The sequence below is a fragment of the Arachis ipaensis genome, chromosome B04, assembly GCF_000816755.2.
Source record: "Arachis ipaensis cultivar K30076 chromosome B04, Araip1.1, whole genome shotgun sequence".
In the NCBI taxonomy this organism is placed as follows: Eukaryota; Viridiplantae; Streptophyta; class Magnoliopsida; order Fabales; family Fabaceae; genus Arachis; species Arachis ipaensis.
Window position 1 is genome coordinate 22,794,081 of NC_029788.2, and position 9,796 is coordinate 22,803,876.

Consider the following 9,796-nt stretch of genomic DNA (forward strand, 5'->3'; position numbering starts at 1 on the left):
CGACAGTATTGTTTTTTATTAAATGAATTAGTTTTTATTAATGTTTTTTAATTATGATTATCATAATTATAACTTGATGAAAACTAAATAATATAATGATAACTAACATTCAAATTAAAAATTAACAAAAATTAAATATGTTTGATTAAAATAAAAAATTACAATATAATTTAAATTAATAACCACTAAAAATAGAATAAAGTAACCTCGTCAATGAAATAACGGATAGTAATGTCAAGCTGGACCAAAAAAAAAATACTAAATCTTACAGATCCTCATAATCATCGTCGTCGTCCTCCTCCTCCTAATGGTCTCGCACTTAGTCCTAATGTGTCGACTCTGTGAGTGTTGGTATTTGGGCTAGTGCAAGTGTAGATAAGGAGCACATTGACACTATGATGACAAGTCATCCTAGCCTATTTTAACTAGTCTTTTCCTTTTGTTTTCATTAGAATTATGCACTTTCTTGAACCATAAGCAAGCTAATTGAGTAGATTTTCATGTTTCCTTTGATTGAATCAACCATGTATGAATTCATGCCATTTCATGAGGTTTTATGCTATAATTGTTGCATATTATGATAGAATGAATATCTCATGATTATGAGCATAGCTTTGATGTGTTTGGTTGATTAATGATAGGTGAAGAAAGCTTGGAGAAAGGTTGAAGCAAGAAGGAATAGCTAGGAGTAAAGAGAAGACAATGGAATAAGTGAAATTGAACCAGGAAGCAAAAAGCTGGACCTAAAGTTAGCATCAAACTTTTGCACAAACTTTTGGTTGAAAAGTTAGCCCCAACGTTAGCCCCCTAACTTGGTGGCTAACGTTGGCGCCACAAGTACACAAGGCAAGGCCAACGTTAGGGCCAAAGTTAGACCCCTAACTTTGGCACCAACGTTGGTATCAGCAGATTTTGGTAGCTGATATGAAAAGTTGGAGCAAAAGTTAGACCCCTAACTTTTGCTCAAACTTTTGGTCCAACTTTTGCAAAACTCAAACCTGGTTCAATTGGTTCGTTTTGGTTCCTCTTCAAACTCCAAGAGCAATCAACCAAGGCCTCTTTCAACCCAATTCCACCAAGAGCAAAGGCCCAACTCAAGGCTTGAAAATCATTTGAAGAAAGTGTATAAATAGGATAGAATTCAAGTTCTTCAGAGAGCTTTTCTTTTAGAATTTTCATAACAGTTTTCGGAGAGCTTTGGATATTGAGTGATCTTTAATTTCTTAGTATTGGGGAAGGAGAATTCACTTCTCTTCCTCTTAGTTTTATTGCTTTCAATTTCAATTACAATTGTCTTGGATCTTGGGTTGGAGAATTGAAGAAATTCTGTTTCAATCTCATCCTTGGATCTCTCTGCGTTATTTACTGAAATTTAATTTCCGTTTCTGTTACTTACTTCTCATCTACTTTCCTTGCAATTTACAATTCCCTTGCAATTGTTCTTGTTGGATCTAGGAAGGCATTGAGATCTAGACTTGGTTTTCTAGTCTCTGGGCCCTGAGATCTGAATTCCTAATTTACATTTTGTTTCTTGCTTTTAATGTTCATTTACTTTACTGCTTCAAGATCCGATTCAACCCAAACCCTCTTCTACTTCTCTGCTTGATGCAATTTACTTTTCCTTGTTTAAATTCTGCAAATCCAATCCCCAATTCCCTTTACAATTCCAGCCGTTTACATTTCTTGCACTTTAAGATTCCGCAATTTACATTTCTTGCAATCTAAGTTTCCGCAATTTATGTTACTTGCACTTTAAGATTCAGCAATTTAATTCTCGTCCTCTTTAATTTCATGTCAATCACCCGTTCCCTTTACTTTCTTTGCAATTTAATTTCTGCAAATCACCAATCAATCAACCAAATCTTGATTCGCTTGACTAAATCAACCACTAAGCTAAAATTGCTCAATCCTTCAATCCCTGTGGGATCGACCTCACTCCTGTGAGTTTTTATTACTTGATGCGACCCGGTGCACTTGCCGGTTAGATTTGTGTGTTTTGGGAGAAATTTATTTTCCACCAAAATATCTCATCACACTACCCTTTTTTCCTTTTTTTCTTCTCCATTGTCGATCTCTTCACCCTCACTTTCTCTGATTTTCTTTCTTTCTTCCAAATATGTGATGCACACTTTCTCTTTCTTCACTTTTCCCTTTTTCTTCTTACGGTGGCTTTTACTGCTTCTTTTTCTTTTAAAGTGTGGTCTCACTTGAGTTGGGGACTCACCAACAAATCTTTACCTCACCGACTCAAGTGGGAATAGGCTACTCTACCAAACCAGCCTTCTCTTTGCAGGAATTAAATTTCACTACAGGTAAATTCTTAGTTATCATATCTGAACCATTGTTATCAGTATGGATCTTCTCAATTGCATATGACTTCATCTTAAGTGCTTGACATATCCAATGATACCTCACTTTTATGTGCTTCAATCAAGAATGAAATGTCAGATTCTTGATGAGATGGATAACACTTTGACTGTCACAAAATAACACAAACTTTTTTTTTATTGATGCCTAACTCTTGGAGAAATTTCTTCATCTACAAGAGTTTCTTAAAAGCTTCAATAACAACAATGTATTCTGTCTCTGTAGTAGATAAAGCAATACATTTCTGAAGTCATAATTGTCATGAAATAGCACTCCCTGTGAAAGTCATCATATAACTAGAAATAGACTTCCTTGAATCAAGATCCCCAGCCATATCTGCATCTATGTAACCATCCAACACAGATTGGCCACTTTCAAAGCATAAACAAACTCTGGAAGTATCGTTAACGTATCTGAAAATTCACTTCACTACTTGCCAGTGTTCCTTATTAGGATTAGAGAGAAACCGACTAACAACTCCAATAGCATGAGCAATATCTGGCCTCGTGCAAACCATAGCATACATCAAACTACCAACTGCAGATGCATATGGAATCTTCTTCATTTCTGCTTTTTCTTTCTCGCTTATAGGACATTGCCGCGAACTCATCTTGAAATGACTAGTAAGAGGACTACTAACAGTTTTGGAATTACTTATGCTAAACCTCTCTAAAATCTTCTCAATATACTTCTGTTGTGACAACCACATTTTCTCTTCCTGTCACGAGTGATACTCATGCCAAGGATTTTCTTTACAGGATCCAAATTCTTCATAGTAAAGAATCTGTTCAAGTCTTTCTTATGATTTTCAATCTTCTTAGTGTCATGACTAACAATCAACATGTCATCAACATAAAGCATGATAATTATAAAATCACAGATAAACTACAATTTTATGGTTTATCTTATGTTGAATTGAGTAGGTTTTATCAACTTTTTCTGCATTTATTCACTGAATTCGCATATTTTTATGATTTCCTCCTATTTGTGCTTGAATGACTAAAATATGCTATTTGAAGTTTTTATTGATTGATTTATCTCACTCATTCATTCCATTTGGTGCCTTGACTTGTGTCCAAGTGTTTCAGGATATTTAGGGTGAGAATGACATGGAAAGTGAAGAAGATAGCATGCTAAAGTAACGGATCATAAAGAATTGGAGGCTTGAAAGTTCTAACAATCCCGCACATGCGAGTTCGTGTCCATGTGTACACGAGCAAATGGACGCGTACACAAGTCAACCAGAACGTACCTCATTAAAAAATAACACATGAAAGGCAATTTCTGAGGGCATTTGGACCCATTTTTAAGTCCATTCTAAAGCCAATTGAGGGGAGAATGGATAAGGATCAACCCTTAAGCAACCAAAGACACAACATAGACACTTAGATAGAAAATTAGCTAGTTTTAGGTTCTTTGTCTCTAGAGAGAGAAACTCTATCTTCTCTCTAGATTTTCATAGGATTATTACACTTTTATTGTTGCATTTTGACTGGGGTCTTGGTTAATTTCAGTTTTCTTCTTGAATTAGTAGTTGTTATTTTTGCAATTTCATAGTTACTTGTTGATATTTCTTCATTTTTGCTTATAATTCTAGTTTGAATACTTATGGATATTGAATTTTCTTTAATTAAATTTGAAGTTTCATGTTCTCTTCATGTTTATTTTGATCCTTGACATTAATTACAAGCAGTGGGTAGCTTTAATTGCCATTTAATTGTAATTTATTCATTTCTTTAACTAGTGCATACCAAGTGTTTGATGAAATATTTTCTCTAATTCTGGAGTAGTTTTCTATACTCTTGGACTAGGTTAAAGGAATTAAGTGACCTTGAGTTATTGAGTCTAATTGAATTGATGATTCGAGAGTCTATGTTAGTCAATTTGATTCCATTGATGCTAGTTTTCTACTAAGTTAATTAGTAGGTAAACTAGGACTTATGAGATGATATTGCCTATACCTATTTCACATACTTCAATCATAAAAGTAGACTTAATGGGGTTGATTCCTCAAAATTGTCATTATATGGTTATTAGACAAGGATTATGATCTTGATTCCCATACCTTAGCCAAGAGTTCTTTTGCAATTCATATTAAAACCCCAAAACTTCAATTGCTCAATTCTTGCTTTAGTTACTTTTAGCTAGTTTAATTAGTTATAGAATAGATTTCAATTCATACATTGCCTTGTTAGATTGATACTTACTTAGATAGTACTTTGATTACCTTGATTTAATTTCTTACAATTTAAGTTTCTTGCATGTTAAGTTTTGTTAGTTTAAATTCTTGTTTATGCCTTTCAACCCTGGATACTTTGACCGACTTTGATACACACATTTGCTCATTCTTGTGAGGATGACCCGGGAGTAATACTCTCAGTTATTTTATTGGGTTGAACCTGTGACAACCAGTTTAAACTTTGATTGAGAGCTAATTGTCTGTTTGGAACTATACTTCGACGAGATTGTATTTTCTGTGAGAAATTCTAATCCGACGATTGGCTCCCATCAATCACCATCAAAGAATTTCTTAATATACACACAATGATCAGAAGAAGTCTTACTATAGCCATGACCTTCCGTGAAGGAATCAAACTTCGTGTGCCACTGCCTTGGCGTTTGCTTCAGCCCATATAAGCTCTTCTTCAACTTGCATACAAGGTTCTCCTTTCCTTTAACCTCAAAATTAGGGGTATTCGCGGTGCGGTTTTGGTTCAGTTTTTTAGAGAAAAGTCATCCGATCCAATCAATTAATTCAACTGCAGTTCAGTTTGGTTCGGTTTTTCAATTAATTTCATAAAAAAAGCTTAAAACTGCAAGTATAAAAAATAGTAAAATTGCTATGAAGGCTGTGACATTCATGACAAATTAGTGGAACTTATTTAGTAAAAATCAAGTTCAATTAATCATGAAAATGAGCAAGAGTTGAGGGCTGAGAGTGGAGCAAAATAGCTAAAAATAGTCTGCAATAATACAATAGAATACCTAAGATAGTTCAAAGTTCAATAAATCAAAGGAAACATTGGCATTGTGTAAGTATGGATTTGCACCATTATATTTTTCTTTTGCCCAATCCTCCAAATTATGTATATCATATATTCCCAATTTTTCATTACTCTAAGGATCACAACCCCTTCATCTTCGTGTCACCAACAGAAGCTTAAAAATTCAACCCACGAAAAAGATAAAATAACCAAATTAAAAGAACCCCATTTACTAATACACAGTAAAATGAATACAACAAAAAATGAATAACAAAAAATAGAGAATTAACCGGTTAGAATTGGCTATATAAAAATAGAGGCAAGAACAAAAAATTACAACAAAAACTACACGTAACAAATAATCAAATTAAAATCAACAAGAACAAAAATAATGATAACTATCAACAAATAATCCTAACAAATAATCAGATTATAATTAACAAAAACAAAAATAACGAAATTAAACAATCAGAGCCATCAGCAAATAATCCTAACAAAAATCAGCAAGTAACAAATGATAGATTAAAAATAGAATTATGACAACAAATTGTGAAAAATAAACAGAATTAAAAAAAATCCTAATACTTGAAAATTTTTAAAACAGAATTTAAAAATCAGAATCATAACAACAAATTATGACAAATAAAAAGGATTTAAAAACAGAATTAAGAAAAAATCAAAAACCCTAAGAGAAGGAAAGATGCAGCGACGGAGGTGGAAAGGCTGGACGGTGGCGGAGAGGCTGGATGTTGCACGACTGGACAGCTGACGAACTGCGATAGAGCACGACAGCGCTGAGAAGTGAGAATAGATGGAGGCTGATGAACTGCGATGGAGCACACGCTGCTGCTGGACGGCGTGAGGTTTCGACGGACGGCGACAGAGAGGACTGGGAATGAGAGGGGAGAACAGACTCTAAGACTGCGCGAGTGAGAGAGGAGTTTTTGGTTTTCTAGTTTCTGCGACATGAGTGACTGAGTGAGAGAGAGAGTAGTGTATCTGTAAAGTGTAAACTATTAGGGTTGGTTTAGGTTGAGTGGGGTAAGACTAACTTATATCGTTATATGTATTTACCGATTCGGTTTGGTTTGGTTCAGATTTTTAGTGTTAGAACCCAAAACCCAACCGAATCGAACAAAAAACTGCAAAATTTCATTTTTATGATTTTTTCGATTTTCGGTTTATTCGGTTATCGATTTTTTGGTTTGGTTGATCGGTTTTGTTCGGATTGGATCGGTTTTGAGCACCTCTACTCAAAATCCTCTGGTTGCTCCATATAAATTTCTTTATCTATGTCACTATGAAGGAACGTAATCTTCACATTAAGCTACTGAACCTCTAAATTCAAGCTAGCCGCTAATCTAAGCACAACTCAAATGGAGGGCATCTTCATAACTGGAGAGAAAATTTTCTCAAAATCAATACATTTCTTTTGCTCAAAACCTTTCACAACCAACCGAGCTTTGTACCTTGGCCGTGAGACATTTTCATCCGTTTTCAATTTGAACACCCATTTATTCTTGAATGCTCTCTTACCCTTCGGTAGCATCATCAATTCAAATGTATGATTCTCATGCAAGAATTTTATTTCTTCTTGCATGGCCTTCGATCAATCTTTTTTATGCTCATCAGACATAGCTTTCTGGTAGCTCCCTGGCTCCCCGGTCTTAGTGTTCATTACATACTCATAAGGAGAGTATATCTGAGAAAGATGACGCTCTCTAATAAATCTTCTTAATTCAAGCTCAACTGACGGTTCAGGTGGAACTTCAACATCTGGACTTCTGCATCTGTAACCTTAGGTTGAGGTGTAAGTTCATCATGCAAATCATCACCATCATTATCAACTTATACATCTCCTCCATCAATAGGAGGTCTAGTGGAAGGACCAGGTTCATCGTCAGTAGAACGTCTAACAGTTGTTGGCTTATTTCTCTTCTTAAGGTCTTCAATAGTTTGGTCTTCAAGAAAAATTACATCTCGACTTCTAATTATTTTATTGCTTACTGGATCCCATAATCTGTAACCAAAGTCTTTGTGACCATAACCTATGAAGATACACTATTTTGACTTTCTATCAAGTTTGGACCTTTCATCTCTTGGAATGTGAACAAAAGTCCTGCAACCGAAAACTCGCAAGTGACTATAGAAGACATATTTTTCTCTCTAAAATTTCTTTGGAACATCACCATTTAGTGGAACAAAAGGAGAAAGGTTGATCAAATCTACTACAATCCTCATCGCTTCACCCCAAAAGGATTTAGGCAAATTTGCATGAGAGAGCATACACCTGACACTATTATTGATAGTGTGATTCATTCTCTCTGCAACTCCATTATGTTAAGGAGTCTTAGGAACCGTCTTCTCAATTTTGATCCCATGTCCTTTACAATACTTTTCAAATGGATTCCTGTAGTCACCACTATTATCTGCTCAAACACATTTCAATTTTCTTCCTGTATCTCTTTCAACACTTGCATGAAAGTGTTTGAAGATACCGAGTACCTCGTCTTTAGATTTCAAAACAAAAGCTCACACTTTTCGAGAATAATCATCAATAAAAGTAACAAAGTATGATACATTGCCTAGTGTCTTAGCGTCCATAGTGCAAATATCAATGTGAACTAATCTAAAACATGTGATCTGCTATGAGGTCTAGAACTATAAAATGATACTCTAGCATGCTTTTCAACAAAACAATGAATACAAGTATTTAAAGTTGTAACTTTTACTAGAAGTGAGTGCTTCTTGGCTAAGACGCTTAGTCCTTTTTTACTCAACTGACCAAGACGCATATGCCATAAATCAGTGGAAAAATTATCAGCTATATTCACATCTTTTTTGCACAACTTTGCTTGTAACTGGTAGAGAGTAGTGAGACTATTGTCTTCTTTACCCACAACGAGAGCCTTTTGGTAATCTTGCATTTTTCACTACCAAAAGAAATGAAATAACTCTCTTGATCCAATGCTTTCACTCAAATCAGATTGAACCACATATCGGGCGCATCCCTAACATTCTTCAACTGCAAATTGCATCCCATGTTGGTTTCAAGCCACACATCACCCAAACCAATGATATCACATTCTCCTTTATCTCCCAATTTAATCTTGCCAAAATTTTCAGCAGTATAAGAAGTGAAAAATTAACGCCTCGGAGTGACATGAATAAGACACCAGAATCTGTAATCCAAGTGGAATCATCACAGACAAGGTTAACATAGTTTTCATCATATGTGATAAGAACATCTTCATAAATAATAGCAACAATTTCTTTATCACTATCTTTAGCATTGTTTTTGTTTCTTCTCTTTGATTGTTCTATTTTTAAGAACCTACAATACCTCTTAATATGCCTCGATTTGTCACAATGGTGACAAATAAACTCCTTTCTTGGCTTGTACTTTCCTCTTGACTTGCTTTGACTCTCTGACCTGTTAGAACTATGAGGTCTTCTACTTTGACTTCTCTCCCGTGACTCTGAAACAAGTGCTTCTAACTGGGAGGAGCCATTAATCAAACTTCGCTCTCTTTTCTTCTGGATTCTTCATTCAACATGATTTCTTTAACCATTGCTAATGTCAACTTTCTTTTTGGAGCTGAGTTTGTCAGTATCACAACCAGAACTTTCCAACTATTAGGCAAAGAACTCAGCAACAACAAGGCTTGCAACTCAGCATTTAAAGTGATGTCATTATTTGTCAATTGGTTCACAGTCTCCTGAAATATGCTCAAGTTCTCCATCATTGATTTACCTTTAATATATTTCATATTGACTAGCTTCTGAATCAAGAATGTTTTACTTTGCACATTCTTCCTCTCATATAACTCCTTCAATTTCTTCCACATCTTCTCAACATTAGTATCGGTGTCAACATGTGAATACACGCTAAGATCGAGCCATTGCCTAATCAAAGTAGCTGCCTTCTGATTCAACTTCTTCCATTCAGCATCAGATTTAGTACTTTTAGTTTTATCCCCTTCCACAGGATCATACAAGGCCTTGTTGTACAACATATCTCGAGGGTCCTCAAAATCGAGTAATTTTTAGAATTTAATTTGACCATATTTGACCTATGAGTATTTTTCTCCATTTAATCAGTACAGAAATAAATAACCAAAACTCTGGATACCACTTTATTGGAAAAAACAACTGAGGTTCAAATAAAAATCTGTCTAACAGTGAAAACACCAAAATAATTTTTTCGGCCTACAACCTGTGTAATTAAATAGGCAACTCCAAAGATACTCTAAACGACAAATATAATGGTAGAAATTAAATAATCAAATACCAAAATTTTTATCGTGGGAAAATTTTAAAAAGAGGGACAAAAAATCCACCGGACCTAATCTAGTAAAATCTTTCACTATCAAAATAATGGATACACAATCAGTCTTCCTAGTAGCACTAGGGTATCTCAACAAACAAAAAAATACATCATCAAA